Source organism: Rhinoraja longicauda, chromosome 9 (assembly GCF_053455715.1).
Source record: "Rhinoraja longicauda isolate Sanriku21f chromosome 9, sRhiLon1.1, whole genome shotgun sequence".
Classification (NCBI taxonomy): domain Eukaryota; kingdom Metazoa; phylum Chordata; class Chondrichthyes; order Rajiformes; family Arhynchobatidae; genus Rhinoraja; species Rhinoraja longicauda.
This window is the reverse complement of record NC_135961.1, coordinates 53,509,948-53,527,181: the sequence shown is the minus strand read 5'-3', so window position 1 is coordinate 53,527,181 and position 17,234 is coordinate 53,509,948.

Genomic DNA, 17,234 nt, shown 5'->3' with positions numbered 1-17,234 from the left:
ACAGCTGTGATTGGATAAGCTTATGCATGGTGGCACGCATTTACATTGTTCCCACAACAGTGCTGGGTAGAGGCAATGTTTTAAGAAACCTGGGTAACGTGGTTTCTGCCATCTCCACTTCTGCCTGTTGAGATGACTGTGGAACTATATCTGCTGTTCCTGGATTGGCATGTCTGGCCACTGAATTTCAAGGGGGAAACTGTTAAAACTATCTCGGACATGATGATTCATAGTCATAGTTGTGGACGTAGCTAAGGCCATCACACAAACCAACTTCACCTCCATTGACTCAATCGCCACCTCATGCTGCCTTGCCAAAGCCACCATCATAATCAAGGACCAGTATCACCCCAGTCACTTCCTCTTCTCCTCTCTCAGGCAAGAGGTACAGAAGTTTGAAAACACAGACCTCTAGAATCAGGGACAGTTTCTTCCCAACTGCTATCAGACATCTGAACAACACTCTTGCCCGCAAGAGTAATCAGATACCATTGCCTCTTCAGGCCACAGCCTGTCAGTTTCACAAGACGAGAACTTTGAAATTGACAATCTCTTCTACTAATCACTAGTAAAATGATACTCTAATAAGCAATTAAACTTACGGCCTTTAGCATTTTTAGCTTGCAGTAAAAAAAAAAGTATTGCTATTAAAACGACCTCAAATGAGTGCAGCCAGAGAGGGCACTTGTTCACCATGGACACCTGCCTGGCCACTCCTGAGCAATGGTGCCAATTGCATGAGGAGGTCTCCTCCTGGGCTGACAGTTATTTTGAAGCCAGTCCCAATTGTTTCAACACACCTTTTTCTGCCTCCCTGGCTGGCTCTCCAAGCCCCTCCCATCACTGAAGCATGTACTAGTTTCCTGGGTCACTCTTCTGTGGCTGGAAGACTGCAGTCCATTGCCATGTAGCCTTTTGAAATCGGCTTCCCGAGTTCCAAGCTGGAGGGGAAAGGTTCTTCTGTGGGAAGTTCACTAAGGGGCAGAAAACGCTAGTGGGAGTTGTGTACAGGCCACCTAACAGCAGTAGTGAGGTTGGGGATGGCATCAAGCAGGAAATTAGAAATGCGTGCACTAAATGTGCAACAGTTATAATGGGTGACTTCAATCTACATATAGATTAGGTGAACCAAACTGGCAGGGGTGCTGAGGAAGAGGATTTCTTGGCATGTTTGAGAGATGGTTTTCTAAACCAACATGTCGAGGAACCAACGAGAGAACAGGCCATTCTAGACTGGGTATTGAGTAATGAGGAAGGGTTAGTTAGCAGTCTTGTTGTGCGAGGCCCCTTGGGCAAGAGTGACCATAATATGGTGGAGTTCTTCATTCGGATGGGGAGTGACAAAGTCAATTCAGAAACAAGTGTTCTGAACATAAAGAAAGGTAACTTTGAGGGTATGAGGCGTGAATTGTCCAAGATAGACTGGCGATTGATGCTGAAAGGGTTGACGGTGGACATGCAATGGAAGGCATTTAAAGGTCGCGTGGATGAACTACAACAAGTGTTCATTCCAGTTTGGCAAAAGAACAAACCAGGAAAGGTAGTGCATCCGTGGCTAACAAGGGAAATCAAGGATAGTATTAAAACAAAAGATGAAGCATATAGATTAGCCAGAAAAAGTAGCATACCAGAGGACTGGGAGAAATTCAGAGTCCAGCAGAGGAGGACAAAGGGCTTAATTAGGAAAGGGAAAATAGATTATGAGGGAAAACTGGCAAGGAACATAAAAACTGACTGCAAAAGCTTTTATAGATATGTCAAGAGAAAAAGATTAGTTAAGACAAATGTAGGTCCCTTGCAGTCGGAAACAGTTGAATTGATCATAGGGAACAAGGAGATGGCAGACCAATTGAACAAATACTTTGGTTCTGTCTTCACTAAGGAAGACATAAACCGTCTGCCGGAAATAGCGGGGGACCGGGGGTCTAATGAGATGGAGGAACTGAGGGATCTCCAGGTTAGTCGGGAAGTGGTGTTAGGTAAATTAAATGGATTAAAGGCAGATAAATCCCCTGGGCCAGATAGGTTGCATCCCAGAGTGCTTAAGGAAGTAGCCTCAGAAATAGTGGATGCATTAGTGATAATTTTTCAAAACTCTTTAGATTCTGGAGTAGTTCCTGAGGACTGGAGGGTAGCTAATGTAACCCCACTTTTTAAAAAGGGAGGGAGAGAGAAAACGGGGAATTATAGAACAGTTAGCCTAACATCGGTAGTGGGGAAAATGCTAGAGTCAGTTATTAAAGATGTGATAGCATCACATTTGGAAAGTGGTGAAATCATCGGACAAAGTCAGCATGGATTTACCAAAGACAAATCATGTCTGACGAATTTTATAGAATTTTTCGAGGATGTAACTAATAGAGTGGATAAGGGAGAACCAGTCGATGTGTTATATCTGGACTTTCAGAAGGCCTTCGACAAGGTCCCACATAGGAGATTGGTGTACAAACTTAAAGCACACGGTATTGAGGGTTCAGTGTTGAGGTGGATAGAAAATTGGTTGGCGGACAGGAAGCAAAGAGTAGGAATAAACGGGTCCTTTTCGGAATGGCAGGCAGTGACTAGTGGGGTACCGCAAGGCTCAGTGCTGGGACCCCAGTTATTTACAGTGTATATTAATGATTTGGATGAGGGAATTGAATGCAACATCTCTAAGTTTGCGGATGACACGAAGCTGGGTGGCAGTGTTAGCTGCGAGGAGGATGCTAGGAGGCTGCAGAGTGACTTGGATAGATTAGGCGAGTGGGCAAATGCATGGCAGATGCAATATAATGTGGATAAATGTGAGGTTATCCACTTTGGCGGCAAGAACAGGAAAGCAGAGTATTACCTGAATGGTGACCGATTGGGAGAAGGGGAGATGCAACGTGACCTGGGTGTCATGGTGCACCAGTCATTGAAAGCAAGCATGCAGGTGCAGCAGGCAGTGAAGAAAGCGAATGGTATGTTGGCATTCATATCACGAGTATTTGAGTTTAGGAGCAGGGAGGTTCTGCTGCAGTTGTACAGGGCCTTGGTGAGACCGCACCTGGAGTATTATGTGCAGTTTTGGTCTCCTAACCTGAGGAAAGACGTTCTTGCCTTAGAGGGAGTACAGAGAAGGTTCACCAGATTGATCCCTGGGATGGCGGGACTTTCATATGAGGAAAGACTGGATAGACTGGGCTTGTACTCGCTGGAATTTAGAAGACTGAGGGGGGATCTTATAGAAACATATAAAATTCTTAAGGGGTTGGAGAGGCTAGATACGGGAAGATTGTTCCCGATGTTGGGGGAGTCCAGAACCAGGGGTCACAGCTTAAGGATAAGGGGGAAGTCTTTTAGGACCGATATGAGAAAACATTTCTTCACACAGAGAATGGTGAGTCTGTGGAATTCTCTGCCACAGAAGGTAGTTGAGGCCAGTTCATTGGCTATATTTAAGAGGGAGTTAGATGTGGCCCTTTTTGCTAAAAGGATCAGGGGGTATGGAGAGAAGGCAGGTACAGGCTACTGAGCTGGATGATCAGCAATGATCATATTGAATGGCGGTGCAGGCTCGAAGGGCCGAATGGCCTACTCCTACACCTATTTTCTATGTTTCGATGTTTCTATGTTTCACGTAGGAGCTCCCAGTGGTCAGGAACCAGGATGGCAATGGGGGATTATCCCTCCACCACCGCTTTTCAACTTGATCTAGTGAGTTAGGGGATTATGAAAGAACTGTTCACCAAGCAGTGGTAGATGTCTTTCATTGCCAAGTTTAGGCAGGAGAGTCCAGGAAAAGCACAGGAGCTGTACAGAGGTAGATTACTAACCCCATCTCTTCATCTACTCACCAAGTCCTTTGAATATTTACAAATACCGCTCACCCAATTTCCACAGCTACCACATCTACCAACAATTAGAGAGCAATCCCAAGCTACTATCTACCTCATTGGAGAACCTTGGGCTACCTTTGATCAGACTTTTGTGGACTTTACCTTGCACCAAACATTATTCACATTATTCCCTTTGTCATGTATCTGTACACTGTAGATGGCTCGATTGTAATCATGTACTGTCTTTCCACTGACTGGTTTGCATGCAACAAAAACTTTTCACTGTGCCTCGGTACACGGGACGATAAACTAAACTCAAACACAGTCCACTCATACTCATTCACTGCTTTTCACACCAAGTGTCTGGGGAAGGAGCTATCTCTGTAGGTGGACCAAACTAGCTAAGAACCCACTGCTGCAGCAAGAGCATTGTTACCATCCCCAACAATGTGGTGAGGGGTTGGGCAGCAGATCTCACACGACAAGCGGGCACAACCCTTGTCCATCACGGAGCAACATCATTCACACCCACTCAGATCTTTGGCACTTCACCTGGAGCTCCTGGAAATAGTCACAGAGTATTACAGCATGTAAACATGCCATTTGGCCCACATATCCATGCCAACAAATGGACAACCTTATCTATATTAATCCTACCACACAGCACTTCAGCCTTTTTGCTTATGTGATGGCCTGCATAATGTAAATAGTGTTCCCTAATTCATTACTCGCATTATAACCAATTGGTGTTGTGGAACCACATGTTAGAAACATAGAAAAATAGGTGCAGGAGTCGGGCAATTGGCCCTTCGAGCCAGCACCGCCATTCAATATGATCATGGCTGGCTGATCATCTAAAATCAGTAACCCGTTGCTGCTTTTTCCCCATATTCCTTGAATCCCTCAGCCCTAACAGCTTGTAGAAGAAAAAGAATAAAATCTCCAGATACTTAATTATGGTTGGAATTAAATAAGGTAACAAAAGGGTGCGTGGATGTTGCAATTGGCATCTCTTGTTGACCAGTTGATCATGAGAATCGTGCAAAACAAGTTTCAGATGCGTTATCTCCTGGAATGGACCTCGTACCTGTTTCTTTCTGTCTGGGAATGCATAGCATTGATGAACAGAACACAACAGCACTAGTTGGGTAGACCACCCGTGCCCCCTGCCGCTAGTAGCACAGAAATTTTGCAGACAAGGGGGGGCTAATGATTGACTCGTGGAGGGGGCAGTGGCAAGGTCTGCTTGAAAGATGAGAAGGAATAATGCCAAGATGCCCTTGTCTAATGTTTGACTTGTATTAACCAACCTTTGTTGAATAAGGTTAACATAAACAAAAAGTATATTATGACAAATGAAATCATTAATACCCATGTTGTAGATGGTAATAACAGGAAAACATACAGCCAAGGACGAAGTATATTTTCGAATAATTGCAACTAACAGAAAAAAAAGTTGTTTACTGCACTGTATAACTGTCGGCTAATTCTGCTGCAAAGACAGAGAACTAGTGAGCAGTTAATTGCCGCCATCTCTCCATAATATCATGCAATAAAGCCTCTTGAAGCGAAACTCGAAGTCTCCGTTTTTCCTTTAATTTTCCTCTGCCAATTTCCTCGACAGATCTAAATCTAACTTTCTCTTGAAAACATCCAGTGAATTGGCCTCCACTGCCTTCTGTGGCAGAGAATTCCACAGATTCACAACTCTCTGAGTGAAATTTATTTTCCTCATCTCAGGCCTAAATGGCCTGCCTCTTATTCTTAAACTGTGACTCCTGGTTCTGAACTCCCCCAACATTGAAAACATTTTTCCTGCATCTATTCTGTCCAATACTTTAAGAATGTTATATGTTTCTATAAGATCACCTCTCATCCTTCTAAATTCCAGTGAATACAAGCCCAGTCGATCCATTCTTTCATCATATGTCAGTCCCGCCATCCCGGGAACTAACCTGGTGAACCTACAGTGCACTCCCTCAATAGCAATAATGTCCTTCCTCAAATTAGGAGACCAAAATTGCACACTACTCAAGCTGCGCTCTCATCAGGGCCCTGTACAGCTGCATTAGGACCTCCTCACTCCTAAACGCAAATCCTCTTGCAATGAAGGCCAACATGCCATTAGCTTTCTTTACTGCCTGCTGAACCTGCATGTTTACTTTCAGTGATTGATGCACAAGCACACCTAGGTCTCATTGCACCTCCCCTTTTGCTCATCTGACACCATTCAGATAATAATCTGCCTTCCTGTTCTTGCCACCAAAGTGGATAACCTCACATTTATCCACATGTTACTGCATCCGCCTTAAATCTACCCACTCACCCAACCTATCCAAGTCACCCTGCAGCCTCATAGCATCTTCCTAGCAGCTCACACTGCCACCCAGCTTTGTACCATCCGCAAACTTGGAGATGTTACATTTAATTCCCTCGTCTAAATCATTAATATGTATTGTAAATAACTGGGGTCCCAGCACCGAGCCTTGTGGCAACCCACTAGTCACCCCACAGTGCTTTAGCAGAACTACCTATACTACAAATGTGGCCTTATGAACGTCTTGTTGAGGTCCCTCAACCTAGGCTGATCCAGAAGATTTAGTCACATGGGCTCCATGTGAGTTGCATACTAGATTGGTTTGTCGTACAAGAAAGAAGGCAATGGTAGACTTTTTTTCTGACTGTAGGTCTGTGGCCAGTGATCACATAGTGCAGTCACAGATTAATACATCACAGGAAAAGGCCCAACCTGGCCAAATTGACCAAGATGCCCATCTAAGCTAGTTCCATTTGCCTGTGTTTGGCCCATATGCATTTCAACCTTTCCTGCCCATTTCAACCTTTCCTGCCTGTCTAAATGTATTTTAAATGTTGTTATTGTACCTACCTCAAGTACTTTGTCTGGCAGCTTGCTCCTTGTACCCACCACAATCTGCATGAACCCATTGGGGTGTGGCTGCGTTCTGCAGCTGCGGCTCACCGGCAGTCTCTCTGTCTTTTTTTTGTTTTTTGCCTATTGTTATCGTTTAAATGTACGTTTTGATCTATTTTTAACTCTGTTTATGTAGGGGGGGTGGGGGAAACCTTTTTTTCCATCTCCTCCTTGACGGAGATGCGACCTTTATCGTGTCGTATCTCCGTTCGCGCTACGGCCTAACACTGTGGAGTCGGCGGCCTCCAGCTGGGATCGACCTTGAAGACTCGGGTCGCAGGGCCTGGACTTACCATCTCAGAGGCTTCGGCCGTGGGCCCTGCAGACCGCAACATCGGGAGCTCGCAGGTCCCTGGCTGGCGACCGGCTTTCGGGAGCTCCAGCCGTAGCAGCTTCGACCGCCCCGAAGCGCGAGGTTTGATTGTCCCGCTCGCAGGCCCTTCATCGCCCTGCGTGGCCTGGCCGCGGCACTTTTCATCGCCCGGTGGGGGCTCAGGACCTTCATCGGCCTGCTCGGCTCGGCCTGGGACTTTCCATCGCCCGGCGGGGGTTTCAAAAGTCGGGGAGCCTCGATCGCCACGAGTCTGCCAGACCACGGGAGAAGAATGAGGAGGAGATAAGACTTTTCTTTGCCTTCCATCACAGTGAGGGTGTGCCTGGAGCAATCACTGTGATGGCTGTTTGTGTTATAAATTGTAATTGTGTGTCTTGTGTTCTTTATTGTCAACTGCCGGACCCTGACGTGAGAGGACGCTGGCGCTATTTGTTCGCCGCTTCTCCGTCAGGACAGTTCGTTTGTTTGTTTTTATGTCCTGACTGTTTTTGTAAAGCGTCTTTGAGCATTTGGAAAAGCGCTATAAAAAATAAATGTTTATTATTATTATTATTATTGCCCCTCGGGCCCCTTTTTAAACTTTCCCCTCTCACCTTAAACCGATGCCTCTAATTCTTGAAATCCCCAACTGTGTAGATTCACCATATTTATGCATCTCATGATTTATAAAGTTCTATACTATCACTACCTCCTACACTCCAGGTAGACAGAGAAACAGACAGTAGAGTTTAAGAGGCTTTTAGACAGGCACACGGATAAGCAGTGATGTGGGGATTTGAACCATGTGCAAGTGGATGGGATTCGTTTAATTTGCCATCATGATTGGAAAATCCATGGGGAGGCGAAAGGCCTGTTCCTTTGCTATAAAGGTCTATGTTTCTCTGTTTTCCATTGTGCAGATGCAGAATTACCTGCAAGCAAAAGCTCCCAGTCTATCTTTGCCAGGCCCGGCCTTATAGATAATAAAGCCCTTTATTTCACCCCAGTCCCTATCTTTATCCATGATGGCATTGAAATATGCAGGTGTGGTCACTGTCTCCAAAATGCTCCCCCACTGACACTCCCTCCACCTGACCAGCTGGATCGGTCAAAGCAAGGTCTCGTAATGTCCCTTACCTCGTTGGTCTGAAAGCTTCCTACGGACATCTCAAAATTCTGCCTCCTCTGAGCCTATTAAACTGAGGGATTCCCGCTTAATGTTAGGGACATTGAAATTCCTCTGGTGCGACATACATTTCTCACATGACAACCACTTCTCCCAAACACCGATGCCCCAAGAACTCGACTGGGCTCTCAGATACCACAGCCACTTCCCTCCTTCGGCTGGAGGTCACTAACTGGGTCATGAGCAATCATGCACTGCCCATAAACAAACGTACATATATCTGAGCTCTGGCCAGCAGAGGGAGGCAGAGAGTGGCTGCACGGAGCAAAACCAAACTGGCCCCTGGTTTCCCGGAATACAGAGGGGTTCCGAGCATCTGTCGTGCAGAATAACAGGAAACGTGTCAGTGAGCCAGGAGGCGAGGTAAGACCAGAGGGGAAGGGGTCCATAAAGGAGATCCCAGCATCATGAGAGGAGCCTGCAATAGAGATCCCAGCACAGAGAGAGAAGGGTCTGCAGAAAAGTCTCATGGGTGGGGTGGGGTGGGGGGGGGGTTACAGTAGAGATGGCAGCATATAAAGATAGAGGGATCTGTAAAAGAGATCCCTGAGCAGAGAGGAGGTACGACAGCAGAGATCCCAGAATGAATGGCGGGGAGGGGGTTTTACTGAAGAGTTCGCAGATCAGACAGAGGGGACTGCAGGAGAAGTTCCAGCACAAAGAGAAGGATGTACACAGGAGGTCCCAGAACTGGGTTGGGGGGGGGGGGGGTTACAGGAGTGGTCCCAGAAGAGGGAATGGGGCTAGAACAGGGAGGGTGGAATACCTGGGAAGTCCCAGCACAGAGAGTGGGGTCTACAGGAAGGTCTCAGAACAGGGAGATTGCAGGAGGTCCTCGAATTGTGAGGGAAGGAGGTGGTAGTCCTAGAGAAATTGCAGAACAGAGAGACGGGGAGGTCCCAGAACAAAGAGGTCCCAGAAATGTGAGAAGGGACTAAAGGAGAGGTTCCAACACTGTCTGCGGAAGTACAGGAGTAGTCCCAGAACAGAGTGGACTACAGGGAAGGTCCCAGGAACGAGAGAGGGAACTATAGCAGAGGTCCCAGAACAGGAGACATCCCAGCACACACTGAGAGGGGAACTACACAAGAAGTCCCAGAACAGGGAAAAGAAACATCCCAGCATATGATAGGGTGAGGCACACAAGAGAGATCCCAGAACAGAGAGAGCGCTCCAAAGCAGAGAGAGATGGGTCTACAAAGTTGTTCCAGAACAAAAAAGGCAAAACCAATCTTGCAAAACATGATATACATTGAGATTTATTCGTCACTGGCAGTACGGACCAAAACAATGCCGGATAGTCCTTCGATACATATTGAAATCTGTAGGATACGGCTCCTCGAATATCAAAATGAAGTCAGAGCAAACACTTAATATTATTGAAATGACAAGGCGACAAAATATAGTAAATATTCAGGATATAATACCTTGTAGTGAGTCCAAACGAGCGGTATTAATCAAATACTTTATTGTCGGTAAAACCCGTGACAAACGCAATGCACTTACTCTTGGACTAACACTAACTTCGCTCACTAATCTAATCTCTAATCCCAGTTTGGCGCCAGGCATTTAAATACCTCGCGCTCACTCACCCCGTGACCGTAAACCAATCCGAGGGTTCTAGACTACCTGGCCAATCCATATGTCCCTACATGACCACCCCCCCCAGAACCCTCGAAACCATACCTCACGGGCGCCCGAACCTCCCGCCCAGAACGTGTACGGAGGGGGGAAACCGATACCCCCAGCGTGACAGGAGGCGGGGTGGACGCCGCCGCTGGAGGCGATGGGGGGTCCACTGGAGCGGAGGGTGTAGGTGACGGGGGGCACTTGATCGGCAACGGCGGCCCGGGCCCAACCATAGGCGGCGGAGGCCCGAGAGGTGGTAAACAGGGCGCCGCTGGCGGGACCAGTCGAGCGGCCACAGGCCGGCCCCGGCGCGGCGGCTGAGCCACCGACACGGGGAGGTCCTGGTCCAAATGGGCCGGCTTGAGACGGGACACTGAAACAAGCTCCTGGCGATTTCCCACCTGCAAGGTGAAGGTGACAGTCCCTCTTTTGAGCACCTGGAACGGGCCCTGGTAAACCGGCTGAAGAGGGGGGCGGTGGCAATCTTTCCGAAGAAACACGAAATCACAGCCCCGTAATTCCGACGGAACGTGAACTGCTGTGCTTCCGTGCCTGGAGGTCGGGACTGGAGCCAGAGAACCCACCCGTGCCCGGAGGGAGCCCAAGACTGACGTGACAGATGGCGGCAAGGCGGGAGTGGAAGGGAGAATGTCACCCGGCACCCGCAGGGGCGAACCGTAGACGAGCTCGGCTGAAGATGTGCCCAGCTCAGCCCGCAGGGCCGTACGAATGCCGAGGAGGACCCAAGGCAGCTGGTCAGCCCAATCGTAGCCGGTCAGGCGAGCACAGAGGGACGCCTTCAGCTGCCGATGGAAGCGCTCAACCATCCCGTTGGCTTGGGGATGATAGGCGGTGGTCTGCTGTAAGCGAGACCCATACAACTGTGCCAGTGCGGCCCAGAGGGACGAGGTGAACTGGGCTCCCTGATCTGTGGTGATGATAGCCGGGACACCGAAACGGGCCACCCAATGCAACGCCAGGGCCCGTGCACAGGAGGCCGCCGAGGTGTCCGACAACGGGAGCGCCTCCGGCCAACGAGTGAACCGATCAACCACCGTCAGTAGATCAGTATAACCCCTAGAATAGGGCAATGGACCCACCAAATCCACATGGATGTGGAAAAAACGGACGGGGGGAACCTCGAATCTCTGGTATGGGGGCTGGACATGGCGATGAACTTTGGAGGTCTGGCACGGAATGCAGGCGTGTGCCCAGGCTGCCACGTGCTTTCGCAGGCCATGCCAGACAAACCGGTCAGCCACCATGGCTGAAGTCGCCCTGATGGACGGATGTGCCAGGCCATGAATGGCTTCAAAAACCTTACGCCGCAGAGCGGCAGGCACCACCGGGCGAGGGCGTGGGAGGGAAACGTCACACCACAACTTGGTACCTGTGGGGCCACACGCCACCTGTTACAAACGCAGTCCCGAGGCTGTGGAGGCGTACACCGCGGCAGTCCCTTCCAGGCGCTGTGCCTCCGCTAGCTCCTGGAAATCCACCTGTTTACCCACCACGGCTACGGAGGGAATGGCCGGCCGGGACAGGGCATCAGCAACGGCATTCAGCCTACCCACAATATGACGGACATCGGTCGTAAACTCCGAAATCAGGGTTAGGTGCCGCTGCTGGCGAGCCGACCACGGATCAGAAACCTTAGCAAAAGCGAATGTCAGAGGTTTGTGAGGTGGACCAAGTGCTCCTGGACCGAACAGCTGGCAATCAAAATATCATCAAGGTAAATAAACACAAACGGCAGCCGCTGCCCCAGGTCTGGCAAATGGAGGAGCCTCAGAGCCCGCTGGTTCTGGGCCCAGCCGAAGGTCCGCAGCAGGAGCCTCTTGAGCCCCACGTACTGCTCCGTTTGGGGTGGACTGGTCAGGTATCGACTGACCCGCGCAGCCACCTCCGCCTGCAGACAGCTCACCACGTGGTGGTACTTCTCCTGGTCTTCCTCCACCCTTTTAAGATGGAACTGCGATTCTGCCTGCACAAACCACAGATGCGGCTGATGGGCCCAGAACGGCGGTAGATGAATCTCGCCCGCGCTCGCTCCCGCCTGCGACATGCTGCTGCTTGCTTCTTACGTTCGAGGTCACCAATGTAGTGAGTCCAAACGAGCGGTATTATTCAAATACTTTATAGACCCCTTCCCCTCTGGTCTTACCTCGCCTCCTGGCTCACTGACAAGTTTCCCGTTATTCTGCACAAATTTCCTGTTATTCCGAGGGTTCTAGACTACCTGGCCAATCCATAGTGAATATGAAAATCAAAAAACCCTGCAGAGTCATAGAGTCATATAGTGATACAGTGTGGAAACAGGCCCTTCGGCCCAACTCGCCCACACCGGCCAACAATGTCCCAGGACACTAGTCCCACTTGTCTGCGCTTGGCCCATATCCCTCCAAACCTGTCCTATCCATGTACCTGTCTAACTGTTTCTTAAACGATCGGAATATCCCAGCCTCAACTACCTCCTCTGGCAGCTTGTTTCATACACCCACCACCCTCTGTGTGAAACTAATAAGTACATGGGGAAGTTAGAGGCAGACTGCCTGTGATGTGTATAGTTAGAGTTCCGGAGACTGCAATGTTCCCCGAAGAAAGACATGGTGTTATTACTTGAGCTTGCGTTGGGCCTTGAAACTGGGTAGGAGGCCAAGAACAGATAGTTCAGAATGGGAGAGGGATGGGGAGTTCAAATGGTGGGCAACAGTAAGCTCAGGGCCAACACCCTCCACAAGCTGAATGCAGGTACCCTGCAAAGCGACCCGCCAATCTGTGTGGTATTTCTCCAAGGTAGGGGAGGCCACATCGTGAGCATCAAATGCACTACTTTGGAGGGGGGGGGGGGGGGGGGCACGGTGGCACAGTGGTAGAGTTGCTGTATTACAGCGCCAGAGACTAGGGTTCAATCCTGATTATGGGTGCTGCCTGTGCAGAGTTAACAAGGAAAATAGGTGCAGGAGTAGGCCATTCAGCCCTTCAAGCCAGCACCATCTTTCAATATGATCATGGCTGAGCACTTGATATATGAGCAGTTGTCTCCATATGGACAATTTATGATTTACAGCAGTCAATTAACAATCTATATGTCCATTGATTGTAAGAGGAAACCAGAGCATCCGGAGAAAATCCACACGGTCAGAGCCTCCGTACAGACAGCACCCGTACTCAGGATCGAACCAAGGTCTATGGTGCTGTAAGGCAGCAACCTTACCGCTGCACCACTGTGCCTGCCCTCAGCTGGACCTTCCATCTGGAGGGAATGAATGGAGTTGAAGGATAAATTGTTCAATACGAGGACAAGTTCAGCGGGATGAATGAGGTTGCAGATGGTTGGCTTCTGTTCGAGGAAGAGGCACAGGGCCCTTAGATCATGCTGATGGAGGATGGAGATGCAGAGGGATCGTATGTCCACCCTGAAGATGATCCGGTTACGGCTCTCGAATTGGAAACTGTTGATTTGGCAGAGGGCAGCCAAAGTGTCGCGTATGTTTGTCAAAATGGACGGCACCAGGGAGAAAAGAGAGTTAAGATAGAAAGAATTACGTTTGTACAGAACATACTGTACATGAGCACAGTATTGAACAGCCCCTTGTGCCAATGATGTCTGTGTCACACATCATGGCATTGAAATATGCAGTTGTGGCCACTGTCTCCAAAATGCTCCTCCACTGACACTCCCACCACCTGACCAGCTGTATTGCTTAAAGCAAGGTCTAGTTAAGCCCCTTACTTAATTGGTGTAAAGGCTTCCTACGTAAATCTCAAGAATCTGCCTCCTCGGAGCCTCTTAAAACGAGGGATTCCCAGTTAATGTTTGGGACAATTAAATTTATTTCGTGCGCCAAACATTTCCCACATGACAACCTCTTCTCCCATTTCATCAAACACCGATGCCCCAAGAACTCCACTGGGCTCTTAGAACCCACAGTCACTTCCCTCGTTCGGCTGGAGGCCACACTGGGTCATGAGGAGTCACGCACTGCCCAGAAATAAACGATAGTATATCTGAGCTCTGACCAGCAGAGGGAGGCAGAGAGTGGCTGCACGGAGCAAAACGAAACTGGCCCCTGGTTTCCCGGAATACAGAGGGGTTCCGAGCATCTGTCGTACAGAATAACAGGAAACGTGTCAGTGAGCCAAGAGGCGAAGGTAAGACCAGAGGGGAAGGGGTCTATAAAGGAGATCCCAGCATCGTGAGAGGAGCCTGCAATAGAGGTCCCAGGGGGGGGGGGGGGGGGGGGGGGGGGTTACAGGAGAGGTTGCACCATATAAAGATAGAGGGATCTGCAAAAGAGATCTCTGAGCAGAGAGAGGGTACTACAGCAGAGATCCCAGAATGAGTGGCGGGAGGGGGTTCTTCAGATCAGACAGATCTCTACAAAGTTGTTCCGGAACAAAAAAGGCAAAACAATTCTTGCAAACATGATACACATTGAGGTTTATTCGTCACTGGCAGTACAGACCAAAACAAATGCTGGACGGTCCTTCAATACATATTGAAATCTGTGTAATAAACGGCTCCTCAAATATCAAAATTAAGTCAGAGCAAACATTTGATATTATTGAAATGACAAGGCTACAACACCAATAGATAGTGAATATTCAGGATATAATACCTATAGTTAGTGAATATGAAAACCAATAAACCTTGCAGATGTTAAAAATCTGAAATAAAATAGAAAATTCTGGAAACAAAATGCAGGTCAGGCAGAGTCTGTGGAGAGATCGACAAAGTTAATGTTTGAGGTTGAAGCCCCTTTGTCCAAACTGGGAAAGAGAGTAAACATGTTACAATTCAGGGGCAGAGAATATGGGGAGGAATAGGCAAAACAAAGGGAATGCGTCTGATGGGGTGAGACTAATGAGACCATGGGGAAGTTAGAGGCAGGCTGCCTGTGTTGTGTGTAGTTAGAGTTCCAGAGACTGCAATGTTCCCCGAAGAAAGACATGGTGTTATTACTTGAACTTGCATTGGGCCTCATAACAGTGGAGGAGGCCAAGGGCGGCACGGTAGCGCAGCGGTAAAGTTGCTGCTTTACAGCGAATGCAGCGCCGGAGACTCAGGTTCGATCCTGACTACGGGTGCTGTACTGTAAGGAGTTTGTACGTTCTCCCCGTGACCTGCGTGGGTTTTCTCCGAGATATTCGGTTTCCTCCCACACTCCAAAGACGTACGGGTATGCAGGTTAATTTGACTGGGTAAATGTAAAAAATTGTCCCTAGTGTGTGTAGGATAGTGTTAATGTGCGGGGATCGCTGGGCGGCAATGTGGTGGGCCGAAAAGGCCTGTTTCCGCGCTGTATATATATGATATGATATATGATATGATATGATAACTGACAGTTCAGAATGGGAGAGGGAATGGGAGTTCAAATGGTGGACAACAGTAACCACAGGGCCAACACCCTCCACAAGCTGAATGCAAGTACCCTGCAAAGCGACCCGTCAATCTGTGCCGTGTTTCTCCAAGGTAGGGGAGGCCACACAGTGAACACCAAATGCACCACATTGGGGGAGTGGGGCACGGTGGCGCAGTGGTAGAGTTGCTGCATTATAGCGCCAGAGACCAGGGTTCAATCCTGATTATGGGTACTGCCTGTAAGGAGTTAACATGGAAAATAGGTGCAGGAGTAGACCATTCGGCCCTTCGAGCCAGCACCGCCATTCAATGTGACCATGGCTGATAATCCACAATCAGTACCCCAATCCTGCTTTTTACCATGTCCCTTGAATCCTTTAGCCCTAAGAGCTAAATCTAACTCTCTCTTGAAAACATGCGGTAACTTGGCTTCCATCGCCTTCTGTGGCAGAGAATTCCACGGATTCACAACTCTCCGGGTTTGTACGTTCTCCCTGTGACCTCATGGATTTACTCTGGGTGCACTGGTTTCCTCCCACAAAGACATACAGGTTTGTAGGTTAATTGGCTTCAGTAAAATTGTTGCTCTTGTGCAGGATATTGTTAGTATATGTGGATCGCTGGTCAATGCGGACTCAGTGGGCCGAAGGGCCTGTTTCTGCACCTATCTCTAAGCTGAACTAAACTACATAAGACCAGAGGAAGTGGAAGTGAACCACTGTCTTTCCTGGAAAGTTTGGGTCACTGGATGGTGGGAAAGGAAGTGGTGAAAGGAAAGGTGCTGCAAATCCTGTAACAGTGCGTGACAGGCAGTGGTTAGTGGGGCTGTAAAAGTAGACAAGGCAGTTGGCACTCCCTTGAAATGTTAAAAGGGGAGGGGACAGGAATGTGTGTCCGGTGGTGGAACATTGGAGCCGGCAGAATTGCAAAGGATATTCCAATATATGCAGGTGGAATGCGACATCACGGAAGATGGGGTGATTGTCGAGGTGGAGGACCTAGATGATGTCCTCTGCGGTAGAGGGGAGCCATGGTTCAGGGAGAAGGAAGATATTTCGGAAGTATCTGTGCAGAGAAAATGCGCCAAAGACAGAAGAACTGGGAGGATGGCACGGAATCCACACAAGGGCAGGGTGGGAGGAAGTATGATCAAGGTAGCTGAAAGAGACTGCATGAGTGCATGAGTGTGGCTAGCCTATCCCCCGAGATAGGTACAGAGGCATTTAAAGAGTGAAGTGGTCAGGAACGGACCAAGTGAAGGCGTCAGCATGGTGGGCATTGGCTCCAAAGATAATGAAATTTGAGTTTTGATAGCAGCACCCATGCACATACCTGAGACGTGGCTGGTGGAGTGGGCCTGGGTAGGACAGAACCAAGGACTGTTCCACATATCCAACTACAAAACATAGTTCGCAGCCATGCGAGTGTCTGTAGGTTTTAGACTTTTGAGATACAGTGTGCAAACAGCCCCTTGGATCCTGCTGATGTAAGATGGAGATGCAGAGATCGTATGTCCACCCTGAAGATGATCCGGTTACGGCTCTAGAATTGGAAACTGTTGATTTGGCAGAGAGCAGCCAAAGTGTCACGTATGTTTGTGGAAATGGAGTGCACCAGGGAGAAAAGAGAGTTAAGATAGAAAGAATTACGTTTGTTTCGGACATACTGTATTGAACAGCCCCTTGTGCCAATGACGTCCGTGCCACACACAATGTCACACATCATGGCATTTAAATGTGCAGATGTGGTCACTGTCTCCAAAATGCTCCCCCACTGACACTCCCTTCACCTGACCAGCTATATCGCTCAAAGCAAGGTCTAGTTAAGCCCCTTCGTTGGTGTAAAGGCTTCCTACGTAAATCTCAAGAATCTGCCTCCTCTGAGCCTTTTAAACTGAGGGATTCCCAGTTAATGTTTAGGGCATTGAAATTCATTTGGTGCGCCAAACATTTCTAACATGACAACCTCTTCTCCCTTTCCTCAAACACCGATGCCTCAAGAACTCCACT